The sequence below is a fragment of the Vulpes vulpes genome, chromosome 7, assembly GCF_048418805.1.
Source record: "Vulpes vulpes isolate BD-2025 chromosome 7, VulVul3, whole genome shotgun sequence".
Classification (NCBI taxonomy): domain Eukaryota; kingdom Metazoa; phylum Chordata; class Mammalia; order Carnivora; family Canidae; genus Vulpes; species Vulpes vulpes.
In genome coordinates, this window is record NC_132786.1 from 63,722,516 (window position 1) to 63,739,047 (window position 16,532).

The 16,532-nt window shown below is 47.9% G+C and overlaps 1 protein-coding gene across 2 annotated transcripts in view; it reads left to right on the plus strand.

Annotated features, from left to right (window-relative positions):
• Positions 1-16,532, plus strand: part of CSMD1 (CUB and Sushi multiple domains 1) — a 1,871,666-nt gene that overhangs the window by 1,459,520 nt on the left and 395,614 nt on the right. The window lies entirely within an intron of this gene.

The following is a 16,532-nucleotide window of genomic DNA, read 5'->3' on the forward strand; positions in this document are numbered from 1 at the left end:
TCTAAAGGTGTATTGTAGAGTATTTAGGAGCTGAAAATATGTAATGAGAAGTTATTACATATCCAGCCAATGAGGTAGAGCATTAAAAAGCATCTTCCAACCCCAAACAATAAGCAGGGGGACAGTGACAGCATCCTGAGCTCGAGTGAACACATCCTGGCACAGCTGCACTCACCTTTTGAGCTGAAGTAGTGAAGACACTAAAAGGTTCTATGGTGGGGAGGGCCCAGCATCAGCATCCTTAACTATGAACTGTGAAAGATATCTCCTTGCTGGAAAAATGGGGTGAGATGGGAGATTGATGGCTCTTCTCAAATAACAAGCGCTTCAGCCGAAATGATAATACATCCCATTCAGTGGCTGGGACTCAAACGCACAGGTAATTGCTGACTACTTCCTGACATTTAGATATTTGGATCTGACCTTTAGTTGAACGTCTACCTGACTGTACAGCTATTGAAGAACGCGTGGTAGAGGTGCGATCCTTTCCACATGACCTATACTGGCCACCGCCTTTGGTGAAATCTAAAAGCATCCGTGAAATCCCAAACACTTCCCAACAGGACAAATTGCAGTAAATTAACTCCAGCAGCATAAAGACACACATCATAAGGTTTATAGTACGAAGACTACAGGGACTAGCATCGTTGCCAAATTGTGGATCCTTGACTATTAAGAGATAAAAAGTGTTCTCAAGTAAAATATAAATATTCTTCCAAGTGTCATATTTCAGTTTGAATGGCCATACAGCACTAATTATAATTACATTTAGCTGTAATTAGTACTGTGTTTACCGGCTCACTAGTCTATTAATAGTTATGGCTCGAGATGTCATGGAAACGAGGATGGCCATCAATCCTTCAGAGATTGCCAATTCAAGGCCACGTATTATCTTTTGACAAAATCACATTCCAAAGTCAAAAAGATAATTAAAACAAAGAGCTGGTGTAATATTTGAAGATTTAAAAAAAAATCTAGAGAATGCTGTATATCAGAAGAAAGCACTGTAGAAGCATTGTTTCTGGAGTGCTCTATTAAGCTGACAGATAAAATAAAAACCACTTGTAAAGGCTATTGTCAAAAATAGAAATAATTGCATTATTTAAACTATAGTTGTTTGTGAATTATATTGTCGGAAAAATCTATATAGTTGATAGTTACACAGGATTTAACTTTCTAGATGTTTTTTAAAATATATCTTATTTCTTTATTTAGAGAGAGAGAAAGTAATTGGGGGGAGGGTCACAGGGAACCCAGAGCCCAACGTGGGTGGGGCTCGATCCCAGGACCCCGAGATCATGACCTGAGCCAAAGTCAAGACTCAAATGCTTAAGTTATGGAGCCCGTGAGGCACCCCAATTCTCCAGGTTTAGAGATTGCCTGGCTTTAACTCGCATATGGGGTGGTGGCTGAGAACTTGGGCTGTGTAGCTCTACCACCTATTAGCTGTCCAGCTTAGGACTCGTTTAAACTCTCCACACAGCAGATTCCTCATTTAGAGAAAAGGGAGAGTATAGTACAGACATTTGCTTCCTCAGTCTGCTATTATAGAATTCGAACGACTTAGAACAAGGAAACCCCATAGCACATAGAATAAGAAATGCTGCCTATTATCTGCATACATTTTCCTTGTTACTTTTGAGATGTTTCTGTAAGTACGGTTTTTCATTACATAAATATTAGAGCTCATGATAAAATATGTAAAAAATAGAAAGTGGCCCTTTGCTTTGCCTTCTGACTTGGCCAGATAGCTTTCTCGAAGGCCATGTCCCTCAGCTTCTTCCTTGTGTGTCCTTCCAGAATTTTCAGTGCATATAACATCAGATCTAAAATCTCATTTGTCTGTTTGTCTACAAACTCCAGGGGAACTTTGATTTGCAAGAAATGGCACGTCCTATTATTTTAAAACCAACTTGAGTTTCTTTCAGAGACTCTCTCCTAACAGCACGTTGGGTATGTGGGGGGGCACATTACCCCTTCTCTGCTTATCACCCCCATCTCACCAAAGGTTGAGAATTCATCAAATGTTGTTAGGGATGCAAAGGTTTTGGGGAGCCCTTAAATCCTTGGATCACACCTGTTACCCTGAAATGTTCATGGTCTCTGCTACTTTGGGCACCGGGCCCGGTGGACCCTCTGCTGGCAACACCTCCTCCCCCAGCACACACGGTGATGCTCAAGTGCTTCCCTGTGGGAGAGCCCATGTCCACACCACCATCACACCAGGCTCCTAGTCTGGGGTGTGTCCCTGTTCCCTGTATTTGCTCCTGTCCCTGAGCCCTCAGAGACAATCAATGATAGCTTCCCCCAAGATGCCTATTGCATACACTTGATTAACTTAGTCTTTTTAGACTTTTTAAAATTATCATTTATTTGAGAGCAAGAGAGAGAATACTAGTACGGGGAGAGGCCGAGGGAGTGGGAGAAGTGGGCTTGCTACTGAGCAGGGAGCCTGATGCGGGACTCGACCCCAGGACCTGAGCTGAAGCAGACGTATACCACACTGAGCCACCCAGGTGCCCCTGACTTAGTCTTTAAAAGAAGAGTTTGTGTTACAGTCCCCAGGAGAGGAAGCACTGAGCACAGCCTGGATAATCACAGTTTCAAGGGAAACTCAGAGACTATAACACCAACATGAGCGCTGCCAATGATCAAAGAGCAGCGGAAGGAAATTTCAACAATATAAGATCGAGAATACGCTAGGCGATAATTTGCTATAAGAGAATTATTGAAGAAAATATGCAAAGTTGGAAAAAAATGACAATATTTTCAGGAGGTTTGTTAGACGTCTAAGAAAGTGATGGAGGGGAGGTAAGATACTTTGTTCAAAGGTTTGTTTAAAACCTTTGTATACATGAAAAATATTTAATGCAAAATAATCTATTCAAAATTCAAAAGGTAAAAAAAAAATGATGTAAATAATCATAGCTGTGTAAAGCAATGCTAATCTATTAACCAATCAGTATGACTTAATATATATTTTATATAATTTTATATGATATTGTAGATATACATATATGACAGAAATTTATAAATATGTAAACAATATGTATAACATATGTATCTGTAAGTTACATATCTGTAAATTATATTTACATCACAATTTACACATATGTAACTTATTTGTAAAATTATATGTAATTAATTATGTAATCATGTATATAATTTACACATATGTAACTTATATGCATAGGGAAATCCATCTAAACAATATATAGGGAAAGCCAACACAGGTTTCATGCATAGTTTTTCCACCGTATATTTTAAATTTATTAAAAAAATAAATAAATAAAAAATATAAATAAAAAAAATAAATAAATTTATTTTTTTTTCTCACTATAAGTTACAAAAGTTAACTACTGAGGATCAAAAAAGGTTTTGCAAACCAATCTTACATTTAATAACACGATGGAATTCTTTTTAAAATATATAAGAATATCACAGCCCGTGCAGTCGCTTGCATCTACAGCATGACCTCTGTGACTCCCGCGTGAGGAAGGGTGACGAGAGGCGAGCTCAGTGCCTGGATGTCTGCCCCGCGTGTCTGTGGCCTCACAGTCTGTAGCGGGGCGGCCTCTCTCTGGATCTCCTTTGGTCGCAGAAATATTGTTCGGTTGGCGTTCATCACACATGTTGATGAACTGCTTTTCCACAAATCATGTTTTATGTAATTTGGCATAGCTATTTAAATTTTTAGCAGGGGGTAAATTAAAGGAAATGTTCCCTGTGATGTGCTGCTGTGTGGTAAAAACAAGATCTATTTTAGCCTCACGCTAAGAATTATTTCAGTGAAACAATTTGAGTTCAGCATTACTGTTTTGTACCAGAAACACGACTGTCTTCCTGTGTCTCGTGGACAGGCTGGAAATGGGAGTCGGGGGAAGATGTGTTTGGGTCTCTTCCTCTGTACGCAGGGGTCTCTGCATTCGTGGGGAGTGGGGAGGGGTGGCTCCACGGGGCACCGGGTACGGGGGAGTCCAGTCCGTCTCTGTCATCCTTGGAAGGCAGCACTGCATGCTCGCTGTTGATGTTGTATGACCTTTGAGATACTTGTGATGGTTTATGTGTCACCCCGATGGGACTACGGGGTGCTGAACACCCAGTCAAACATCATTATGGGTGTGTTTTCAAGGCTGTTTCTGGACAAGGTTAAAGTGTGCATTAGTTGACTGAGTAAAGTAGATTTCCCTCCCGAGTGTGGGTGGGCCTCATCCGATCAGGTAAAGGGTCAACTACAGTCATACCTTGGAGGTGTGGTGGGTTCACTGCAGGAAAACAAATATCCCAGCAAAGAAAGACCAATGAGTTCTTCTGGCTTCCCAGTGCATAAAAAAGTTCTGTTTACACTGCACCATGGTCCGCTGGGTGCCTAATGGCATTACGTCTAAAAATCAATGTACGTACCTTAATTTAAAAGTGCTTTATTGCTAAACCGTAAAGGGTAGCCATCACTTCAGCTTGCAGCAAGCCATAATCACCGATTACAGATCATATGACAAATACGAGAATGAAAAAAGTCTGAAATGTTGCGAGAATCACCAAAATGGGACACAGTTCTCCGAGCAACTTGCCTTTTAGGATCAGGATGGAAGGTAACTTTAGGTGATGGTAGCAAGTGGAGAAAACAGAACAAAGGGTACGAAAAGGATGCAGAGTAAAATATACTCCCTATCTAGCTAAATATATTCATGCGGTGTTTTTTTTCTTTAATTTTTATTTATTTATTCATGACGGGGGGGGGGGGGGGGGAGAAGCAGGCTCCATGCCAGGAGCCTGACATGGGACTCGATCCCGGGTCTCCAGAATCAGGCCCCGGGCCGAAGGCAACGCTAAACTGCTGGGCTTCCGGGCCTGCCGGGGCTGCCAGCATGTGGTGTTAAATACGTTGATCTTACACCTCCGCCAATGAGTTGAAGCCGCACAGTAGCTTTTAGCTTTATACAGCCATCTGCCTTCTAGCTTTATGGGGTTTTGTTTGTTTGTTTGTTTTTTGTTTTTGTTTTTGTTTTCTTCTTAAATCTTTTCCTCTCTTGAATATGCCTTCAGCGTTTTAAATTTTTGGTTGTCATATTCTTGCTGGGTTATTTTTCATTTATTTGTTTTCATTTTTGCTACCGTAAAAGGATTCAAGTCTATGTGTGTGTGAAATGGTTAGTTTTTGACCATTTATTGTGCCATGCTTATATATGTGCATGCATATGTTTCTATACGTTAATAGACATATATGCCATGTTTATATCTATGTCTATTCATTTACATATATAATACCTGAAAATGTTGAGACTAAAGCATTCTCCACTAGGAATCATTTTTAAATAATAATTTATAGGGGATCCCTGAGTGGCACAGCGGTTTAGCGCGTGCCTTTGGCCCAGGGCGCAATCCTGGAGACCCGGGATCGAGTCCCATGTCGGGCTCCCAGTGCATGGAGCCTGCTCCTCCCTCTGCCTGTGTCTCTGCCTCTCTCTCTCTCTCTCTGTGTGACTATCATAAATAAATAAAAAAAAATTTTAAAAAAATAATAATTTATAGAATTTTTTTCTAGTGGTTTTATTTTTCCCTGAGAATATAAGATTTAGAGCAAGATTGGGCTAATGTTGAGAGTATATATGAACTTCTTGATTATAAGTCTCTTTAGATGGTGGGTGTTTAGCAATTTGACACTGAAGTCAGAAGTCAGGGTGCTTAGCACTAACCCAATTAGGAGAAGCGAAGTTTCGATTAGTCATAATTTCGTTCTATGCAGCATTTTTCTGCGTGTGTATAAAATAGGAGTTAGAGGAGACACTCTTATGGTTTGTAGAAACTAGTTTACTATTGCTTCTGAAAATACCGGTAGCCTCCTTTGGGTTGCTAATTCCATAGTTTAAGAATTCCACACAAAAAAAAACAAACAAACCCCAAACTCATTTTAACACATCATTCTGTAGATAGTGAGAGCCATATACAGATCTGAGAACGAAGCGAGCTTAAAGAGCGACAATAAAACTGTGCCTGTATTGCTGCTTTACCACCGCAAAGCTCTTTGAGAGAATATATATGACCTCGTAGACAAGGAACAAAGTAATGTGTGTAATGGCATATTAGCTAAAGGATGTGTTATTTCAACCAACCTTATTGGAAACTTCATCAGATAGCTTTTAAATTTTACCAAGCCTACTAGTGTAGATAGATGTAAAAATTAAATCTGTAAAATAGCTCCTGGGATGAATTTTTTCAGACTTTTATTTAAAGAAATAAAAAAAATGTATAAATAAGCTGTATTATAATATAGGAGTTATGTTTAGAAAGCAGACAATTCTGATAACTTGGTTAGATACTTTCATTTAAACGATAGACAAATATATTAATAGCTGAGTGCTAGAGGCTAATGCTGTTTGGTTTTAGGTGTTTGTTGTTGCCCTTGTTTTCTGCTGGTAAATTGCACACCCACCCAGTGTTTTTTTGTTGTTTTTTTTTTTAAGATTTTATTTATTCATGAGAGACACACACAGAGAGAGACAGAGACACAGGCAGAGGGAGAAGCAGGCTCTGTGCAGGGAGCCCGACATGGGACTCGGTCCTGGGTCTCCAGGATCACACCCTGGGCTGAAGGTGGGGCTAAACCGCTGAGCCCCCCGGGGTGCCCAACCCAGTTGGTGTTTGCTTGTCCTACCTATAGACTAAATTGGACTCCCATATACTATTATTAAAACAAAATAAAAATACACACGATAATAACAACAAAACTCCACATGTAGTATAACAGTACGGAGTTTAAGATCATTATCCATCCCCTTGTTGTTGTTGAGCGGGTCGAAGAATTTGCGTGAAGGTTCTCTAACATTCAGAACGGGCCTGGCTTGACCAGACTTGCATATCAGGAGCACCGCCAAGATTCTCTTTTTTCCTGTATCACACTTTATGAATGAATCACAAACATCAGCTCCTCTTAGTGATGTGAGAAAAGCCATTATTAAACCTTTTAACTATATCAGTGAGCCAGGAGAGCAGGGGGTATCCTGGGAGAGGACATGAAGTGGTGATGGGTAAACGTGACATTTAAATTCTAGGTTGAGTGGCCCATCAGCCCGGGCGGTGTCCATCTCTCCCATCTTAACCTTATCTTCACAGACTAAGGTTCAGTCTCCACTAGCCCTGGAGGGGAAATTAGGGCGAGAAGATGAGGGCAGAGTGGTTTGGGAACCACGCCATCATCAGCATGGCTGGGAACGAAAGGGTGAACGGTGATGAACGACGTGAGGTTGCAGAAAATCTTGATGTGTCTTTTTTTTATATAAATTTATTTTTTATTGGTGTTCAATTTGCCAACATACAGAATAACACCCAGTGCTCAACCTGTCAAGTGCCCCCCTCAGTGCCTGTCACCCAGTCACCCCCACGCCCCGCCCATCTCCCCTTCCACCACCCCTAGTTTGTGTCTAAGTTACATGTTAGCTCTAGAAGTGAAATCAGGTTTTCTTTTCTTTTCTTTTCTTTTCTTTTCTTTTCTTTTCTTTTCTTTCTCTTTTCTTTTCTTTTCTTTTCTTTTCTTTTCTTTTCTTTTCTTTTCTTTTCTCTTCTCTTCTCTTCTCTTCTCTTTTCTTCTTTTCTTTTCTTTTCTTTTCTTTTCTTTTTTTCTTTTCTTTTCTTTTTTTCTTTCCTTTCCTTTCCTTTCCTTTCCTTTCCTTTCCTTTCCTTTCCTTTCCTTTCCTATTTTCTTTTCTTTCCTTTTCTTTCCTCTTCTCTTTTCTTTTCTTTCTTTTCTTTTCTTTTCTTTTCTTTTCTTTTCTTTTCTTTTCTTTCTTTCTTTCTTTTCTTTTCTTCTTTTCTTTTCTTTTCTTTTCTTTTCTTTTCTTTTCTTTTCTTTTTTTCTTTTCTTTTCCTTTTTTTTTAAATGTATCGGCCACATTTGCTGTCTTCCTACCTTTTCACATACTGGGTTTGAATGTAAAGCTTCGCCTGACATCGTCACCACCTGGCTTCTGGAATCGGATACACTGACGTTCAATTTGCTGAAAGGATTCCCCTCCTTTTGGTCTTCAGTGTCCCCCCCAAAACCTGTTTGTGTTTTTCTTCCACGTTCCTGCTTCCTTCAGTATTTTTAGTGACTGCAACCAAGTAGAATTGTTAAGAGGATTACTAAAATCTGTTCATTAAACAATGGGAAACATTGCATGTTACTGATCTCAGTGTTATAATTGGAACTATTTGTTTTTTTCTCTGCATATGACCTATATTTGAACCCTCACGCATTCGCTCAGGCCTCTAGGCCGGGAGTGTCCTTCCGTCACATTTGGTTCTTTGCGGTTCAGCCCAGATGCATTTTCTCTTAGATGTATCTTTTTAATCTATCAGCATATGTAGCCCCATTTATTTTTGACTCTTTTACAGGGAATTCGGAGTCACCAGAAGGAGGTGGGTGCACTGTGAGGCTAAAGAAAGACAAAAACTACCTAGGGAAGGAAAGCAGGGTGCCCCATAGGTCAGTCGAAAATTTCCAGAAGGGTTGTAGCAGGTCCCAGAACAGGAGATTGCAGAGGACAGAGCTGCGGCCCAGAGATCTGAGCGTGAGCTGCAGTTTTGCTTCCATTTGCCCTGAGGTCTCTGGCCTCCAAGATCCCCAACTCTGGGGAGAGGTGGGATCAGGTAACCTGCAGCCTCTTCTTCCAGAGCTGGAAAAAATACAAATCGACGGTTCCATGACTGTGCCAAGGCGGGGGTGCGAGGGCAGGGACGGGCTGCGGGCCCCCCCCGCCTCCCCCAGAGACCGGGAGGGGGTGACTGTTGGCCGCCAGGTGCACAGGGCAGTCCTGCTCAGGGGGCCGAGTTGGGGGGTGGTGGGGGGCAGGCGGGGAGGCGGTGCAGGCACCCCGGGCCTATGGAGGGGGCAGCAGGCGGGGCTGGGCCGGGCCGCACCAGGGTCAGGCGCTGAGGCCCCACGACCACCTCTACCGCTGGAGCCCACGCGCGGCCCGTGGCTCGAGAGGAAGAGCGCCGGCCCGGGCCGCGGGAAAGGAGGGCGCCGCCTCCCTGCTGCCCCGCGGGGCCCTTCCCTCCGCTCTCAGGGCCTTCGCCTGTCCTCTCGCTGCTGCAGGCTGCGGTAGGACAGGGGAGGCCACGGGCCTGGCCTGGCCCCGCGGGTCCTTGGGCACCGGGCCCGGGGTACAAGGCCGCGGGCGGTGCGCACGGCTGGGCTGCTCCCGATGCCTCCGGGTTTAGAAGCAAAGAAACCGAATTCAGCCTGTCAATTATTTTTTCAAATTAAATCTCTCTGTTTTCGACTCCCCTCGAAGATGCTTGAGACCATGCCAGGGGAGCGCAACTAATCCAGCCCGATCGTTTCCGTTACTTCTTGAAGCAATCACAAGGGCTGCCTGCATCGGGCGGGCCTCCCACACCCCACACCGCCGTCTGCGTCCCACCGGCTGCTGGGGCCCGGGGCAGGTGTGCAGCCACGACCCCCTCCCCTTCGTGTCCTGGCAGGTGGGCCAGTTGCCCAGCGCCCAGCGGTGCGTCTCTGATCTCTGCTCGATGCAACGGGTCACATTCAGCGTGAGTCGTCCTCCTGGGGTTTCCTGCATTCCGTTTACCCTGGAGAAGGCAGGTCATGAACCTTGGTAAGGGTTATGGGGTCCTCTGCAGAGTCAGCGCTCAGAGCACTGACCCCCGGCAACTGGGCCCCGTGAGGCTGTGGCCTGCGGCCCGTGGGGTCCCCCCCGGGACAGCGCCGGGGCCTGAGGGCCGTAGTGGCCCCCTGGGGTCATCCACTGCCCCCAACCGTCCCGGGGCTTGGCAGGTGTCTGTCCCATAGAAGGGACGCACTTAGGACAACCGCCGCCCCCTGCCTTTGCTTCACCCTTGCACCCGCTGAGTCTACAACAAGGCCCCCCATTCCAGGGGCACAAGAGCCTCATGGTTCGTTTCTCCATCGAGGCCCGACCCCCTCTCTCCGGCCTCCCTGCCCCAGGGCGGCCTGGTGACTGGGCTCCGGGCCCGTCAGGCGCTGCTGCCACCAGGGGACACGTGAGGCTCCTGCCCGCTCGGGCCGCTCAGCAGGTGCAGGCCGGCTCCGTCCCCCCGGCTGGTGCGGCCCCCATCCTCCCGTCTAACGCCCCCCTCCCTTTCAAAACGGTCCCACCTCTGCTTCCTTCGCCCGGGCCTTCATTCTCAGGGGGCGCTTTGTTTGTGGCAGAAAATCCAGGCGACTCTGGGCTTCCCTGAACTTCCATGGTTCCTCTAGTCCACGGCCCAGAGAGCAAGGGGACGGGGCAGGGGGGACGGGTCCTTGTCTGGCATCGGCCTTAACCCTCCATCCAGTGGTGCCACCTGGTGAGGCCCGGCCGCCGCCCCCGTTCCCTGCCATCGCTCAGGAGCGGCAGGTGAGGCTCCCCCGCCCCGACCCCCCAAATCCCTGGACTGGGCGCGGGGCAGTTTGCAAAGGAGAACCTGAGCAGCAAGGGACAAGTTTTTAACAAAGACCAAAAGGTCAGATGTCCGCTCCGTGACCCCAGCCCCTGACCTTTCCTCCGTCCTCTGAAACCGAGGCTCCCACGTGGCCCGGGTGCTGCAGGCAAAGTGCTTCCCTCGTCTCCAAGCCCTTTGTCACCGGAGCCCCCGTTCCCCTAAATATCTGCTTTCCTCTTCATCCTCCAATACTACGACCTCATGTAGTTTTATCTGGGGAAAAAAAAAAAAGCATGAGCCATTGCCTTTCTTTCTTCTCTTTTGTTCATTCCATTGCCTTTTGGGGGGGACTGGACTGTTCGTCCTCACTGCTAAAATTAGCATTTTTATTTCATTAAAATATGGAATCTTATTGAAATTGTGTCATGAGGGAAAAAAAAAAGCACCGCTGTTTTTTCACTAATTTGGGTTTGATCGGCCAGGAGGTGCTTGGTGCGCAGATTCCTGCTTCCACGGGGCAGCTCCCCCCTTTTCCATCGGTGCGGCCATCCTTGTACCGCGTCTATGGCTCCTTGAGGTTTCCCAGGTCCTCTCAGTGACGAGGTAGGAGAGTGTCGCAGCGGCTGTGGGGCAGCGTTCTCGTTTTCCCTGGAGCGGCCCACGTTCCTGAAGAGCAACTCCCATCCCACTGACCGTTTCATGCCAAGTCCCTCTGCGCCAGCAGGCGGCGGGCGAATGGTTCCCTCTCGCTCCAGCTCAGTCGGTGCCGTGACGCTGCCACGTGCCCTGGAGACGCTCTGCTGAGCTCCTGGAGCTGCTGCCTGCCAGGCCCGGCGCCCAGACGCCAGCACCCGCAAGGCCGGGCCACCTCGTCCCGGGCGCTCGTGGGCAACCCACATCGGATCCGAGGAAGGAACGGCGTATTTTCCAGTTTCTTTGCTCCGTTTCTGCTGCTGCTCTTTCCTCTTTCCTCTTTACAAGAACTTGGTTTCTACCTGCGCTCCTAACCCGATCCCCTCTCGTCTACGCAGCCTGAAGCCTTCATGGGAGCAGTTGGCTTCTTCCTGGGGTTTAGCGAGGGCGGCAGCATTTTAACGCAGACTTTGGCCTGAGGTGTGAGGAGGACCAGTGACCTGACGAGGACGGTCACCAGGGCCCTCATCCGTGAAGCGGGGTGCTACACCTGGGTGCTGTCACAGAAGGCAGGGGGCATGCCTGCAGGGTGGGCACCCTGGGTGTCTGCAAGGGCTGAGGGTGCTCAGGGCCCTGAGGGGGGCCATGCAGCAGGGAGGGTGGGGCCTGCCTGCAGGGTGGGCACCCTGGGCGTCTGCAGGGGCTGAGGGTGCAGGGGCCCTGAAGGGGGCCATGCAGCAGGGAGAGGGGACCTGCATGCAGTGCGGGCATCCTGGGTGTCTGCAGGGGCTGAGGGTGCAGGGGCCTGAGGGGGGCCATGCAGCAGGGAGAAGGGGCCTGGGGCAGGGTGGGCACCCTGGGCGTCTGCAGGGGCTGAGGGTGTGCAGCCCGGCGAGTGCCCTTGGAGGTCATGGCCAGGGTCCCGCCCCTCAGGGTGTCCAGCCCGGGCCCGCTCCACTGTTACCCGCCCAACTGTTGGCGGTGCTCTTGTCAAACCTCTAATTCCACGTCCAGGTCCGAAATGTCGCGTCCTGTCTGGGTCCCCGGGAGGCTGCGGCCTGCTTCCCGCCCGCCAGGCACCCTCTCCACCCGGCGCAGTGGCTCTGCGGGCAGGGCGCACCCCAGGGTAGGCCGACCGTGTCCAGGGCCCGGGCTGCGGTCGTCGGTGCAGGTGTCCGTGGAGCCTCCCCCGGCGTGGGCTCCCGCCTCCTCCCCGCCTCCTCACATCGCTGGCCTCGGCTTCCGCAGGGTCACTAAACCAAGTCAGCCACCCTCCCGTGGCCCCCGCCCCAGCCCGCCAAGTGCCTCCACCTGGACTAGGCACCTGCCTCCCAGGCTCCGCCCCACTGCTACCCCGGCTGGGCTCCCCCTTGTAGGGCCTGGGAGACTCGGATCCGTGGTCCTCACTGTCACCACTTCTCTGCCCTGAAAGCGGACCGTGGTCCAGAGGCTGTGAGCCTTGCACCGGGGCCGGGCTGGGGTTTTGAGTGTGGGTCGCGTAGGGTCCGTCGCCCTCCCTAGAACCAGCCCGGAGACGGCACGGTCACACCTGCCTGGCACGGCTCCTGGGAAGGTACCAGGGGGTGCTGACGCACGTGGGCACGACGGACTCGCTGCAGTGTCACGGGTTCCCAACACGGACCGGCACCCTTACCTGAGGCCATTAAAAAATCACATTTCCATCCACCAGTGACCAGTGAGAGAGACCCCAGGAAATGTGACAGGACTGTGTGCCACCATGAGTTTCCTCCCCTGCTCTCCGGTGCACTCTGCGTCCTCAGAGTTTTATTAAACGGACATTGGTGTCAATCATAATTGGGGGAGGCCTCTTGCACGTATCTCAATTTATACTTTTCTCCTCGTTTTTTATTTTTTCTTCCAATTTATTTGGGGGAAACGAGGGTCAGTCGTCCCGGGTCCGCATCTGGCTCATGACCCGTCCTTGGTGGTTAGGAAAGCTGCTGTGACGTGGCGCCTGGATGCAGAGGCTCGGGGGGCCCAGGTGTTACCTCAGCTAGAGCAGCTCAGACCCCCTGGCACGCTCCCCGGGGACGTCCCCCTGCCCGGCAGCGACTGGGCCCCCGTGTTGAACGAGGCCTGCGACGCCGACATTCCCGGCTGGTGCTCCTCTCCCACCGCTGAGCACAGGAGCCCCTCTGAGCCGCGGGCTGCTGGGGGGCAGGGGGTAAAGCTCAGCGCCCGGCGCGCGAGGAGAGATGCCCGCCCTGCCCGGTAATCCCCGTCCTGACCCCGGCGACCTTGACCCTGCGGGGCCTGTTGTGTGCGGGGTCATCCCGGCGCCTGCCCGCCCACGGCAGCAGCACCCCAATGCGTCACCCCCCACCGTCCCCAGCCGTTGCCAGGTCCCCGGGCCACGGAGGACGGAGGCAAAACCTCCCCTACTTGGAAACTACTGCTCAAATGTCAGTAATTGGATTTTATTTTATGAGTAAGAACTCATGGATTTAAACATATCGGATGATTTTCAATCTACAGGACTTCCTGTGCGTCCTGTGCTAAGTGGTAGTCCTCTTGCGGTCTGCTATCAGGTGCTCCAGGCCTGTCGTATGCGCGTCCTCCTCAGGCCCGAAGTTACTCACTCATCCATTTCTTCGATGGAAAATGATAGTTTAAGACTATAATCTGAGCATTTTGTAATGGTTTTTGCATTTTGAATTTATTTCCGGGTTCTCTCACAAGAGAGGGAGTGTGTGCATGTGTGTGCAAGTGCACACGTGTATGCGTTTGTATGTGCGTAAAAATGCCTGTGCTTGTGTGTGTTTCTCTGTGTGTGAATGTACGTATGTGCGTGTTTGTGTGTTTGTGAATATGAAGATGTGTGTGCGTGTATGAGGCCGTGAGTGTGTATGTGTGCATGACTGTGTGTGTGAATGTATATGTGTGTTCGTGTGTGATTGTGGACACGTGTGTGTTGATGCGTGTATGTCTATGAATATGTGGGTGTATGTGTGCGTGCGTAGTCGTGCATTCACGCACATGTAGGAATGTGTGCATATGTATTCCCATTTGTGCATGCGTGTGTACGCACGTGTATGTGTGGATGTATGAGCGTGTGTGCTTGAACGGATGTGACTACTGGGTATATGTGTGTATTTGCATGCATATGTTTGCGTGTGTGATATGTGTGTACTCGTGTGTGTTTATATGTTCACTTGCGTGTGGATGCATGTGTGAGTATGTTCAAATGGGTGTGAGCACATGGGTGTCTGTGTGCTTGAGTGTGTATGAGGGTATGTGCATGCATGTGCACGTGTGCAGACTAGACACAGGAGCGTTGGTGCTGGCACACCCAGCTCGGAGCAAGCACGAGGACCTTGTACTTCCTGCCCCCGTGTCGCACCTCTACTGCCGGTCACACGGAGTCTCTACCCTCAAGGACTCTAGTCAGTGTAGAATCACGAAATCAAAGACTTCCGCACTGCTGTGGCCCCCAGCACAGACACAAGGCTGCGAAACCACCCGCGGGACCTCACACGGTACTTACGGAGGCCCAAGTGCAGCATCTCCAGGCGCGGTTCCCGCCCCCCAGGGGGTGCTGCCCTAAAGGCCCTGCGGGGTTCACAGCTGGAGCCACAGCTATATTCATGCGTCTCGCTTTTTATGCTTTATGATTGTTTCTAAAAGTAATCCTGATTTATAATTAGAGAGAAATTTTGCATATTTGCGTGGCTCTATGGACAAATCCGCCAAATTAGGTTCATCTGTAAAGTCTCTCTCCTCCATTCCCATCTTTTCCACACTTATTACTACCTTTCTCTTTGGCAAAAATGCCTGTGATTTATTCTTCTGTATTTTGAGAATATAGACACACGAGTATATGTTATCACTAATATTATCACACAATAGAATTACAGAATTATGTAATATTCTATATAAATGCACATATATATTTGTATCATCCCCCCTCCCAACTTAAATAGTGATAATTTTAGGCTTTCTATCTTTTTTTCTCTATTTAATGTATTTCAGAGATCATTCCATAGTGTTTTTCTCCCTTTATCTCTTTCTTTTTTTCTCTTTCTTTCTTTCTTTCTTTCTTTCTTTCTTTCTTCTTTCTTTCTTTTTCTTTCTTTCTTTCTTTTTCTTTCTTTCTCTTTCTTTTTCTTTCTTTCTTTCTTTCTTTCTTTCTTTCTTTCTTTCTATCTATCTATCTCCACCCAATCTTTCATTCCCTCATTCAGTTTCTCTCTCTCTCTCTCTTTCTCTGTCCCTCTTCCAACCATTCAGAAGTTCTTTTCAGTCTTTTGTGTTAAGAAAAGTCTGGCATAAATAGCCTTATAAGTTTATCTTTTCACCCACTTTATTTCTTTTTCAACCAAGATGTTGCACATGGCCTGCAGAAAATAGTGAACATCCAAATGGGGCTGTATCTCACGTATCCCAGAGAAAGGAGGACTTGTTCACACAATAACATAACACCAAGAACAGGAGTGTCGTGGCAGTTTTCTTCATCATAGTGGGGGCCTGGAGACTGCCAGATGCCCGTAAACATGCGCAGGATTGAGCAGAGTGTGATTATTCCCAACCGCGGGATACTATTCAGCAGGAAGAGGGAAGGAACCACCGAGACACGGGACACGGGTGGCTCTCCAGAGAGCTGAGCTGCTCTTCCCGAAGGGGGAATGCTGTATGATGCCATTTCTAGAGCATTCTGAAAAGACAGGGCCGTGGACTCAGAGAGCAGACTGGTAGCTGTCGGGGGTAACAAGGGGTCCGGGCTGGAAAGAAGTGACTGTGGCCCATAAAGCCCAACAGTAGGGACCGTTGCGCTGATGGGGATGGTCTAGCCTTGCCTGCCATACTGTCAATACCAGACAACAGTTGGTCAGGACGTTCCCAAGGGGGACATCGGATGACGGTGCCATGGAATCTCTACTACTTCTTTTTTTTTTTTTTTTCCTATTTTTTTTCTACTACTTCTTATAGCTGCATGTGAACCTGAAATCATCCCCCAATAAAGCTCCGTTAAAAACATTAATAAGGGGGATCCCTAGGTGGCGCAGCGGTTTGGCGCCTGCCTTTGGCCCAGGGCGCGATCCTGGAGACCCGGGATCGAATCCCACGTCGGGCTCCCGGTGCGTGGAGCCTGCTTCTCCCTCTGCCTGTGTCTCTGCCTCTCTCTCTCTCTCTCTTTGTGACTATCATAAATAAATAAAAATTAAAAAAATAAAATAAAAATAAAAACATTAATAAAACCCCGTAGTAATTCTTCACCAAATCACAAATGAAAACGAGATATTCACACATTTCCAAATTCCATCTCTATGACTTTACTATTTGGTGAGTTCTGCTGATCCTTAATCCTTCTGCATATGGAAACCTTGCTGGGGTTTGGAAATAACCATCAATTAGCTGCATCTAATTGCAAGTAGTGGCGGCTCTGGCAGGATAATCTTTATGTTTGTTTGTTTTCCTTTTTAACAGTTATTAGAAAGGCTATCAACACAATTTAATTACTATAATATTATACATAAAGAACATAATCTGTTCTT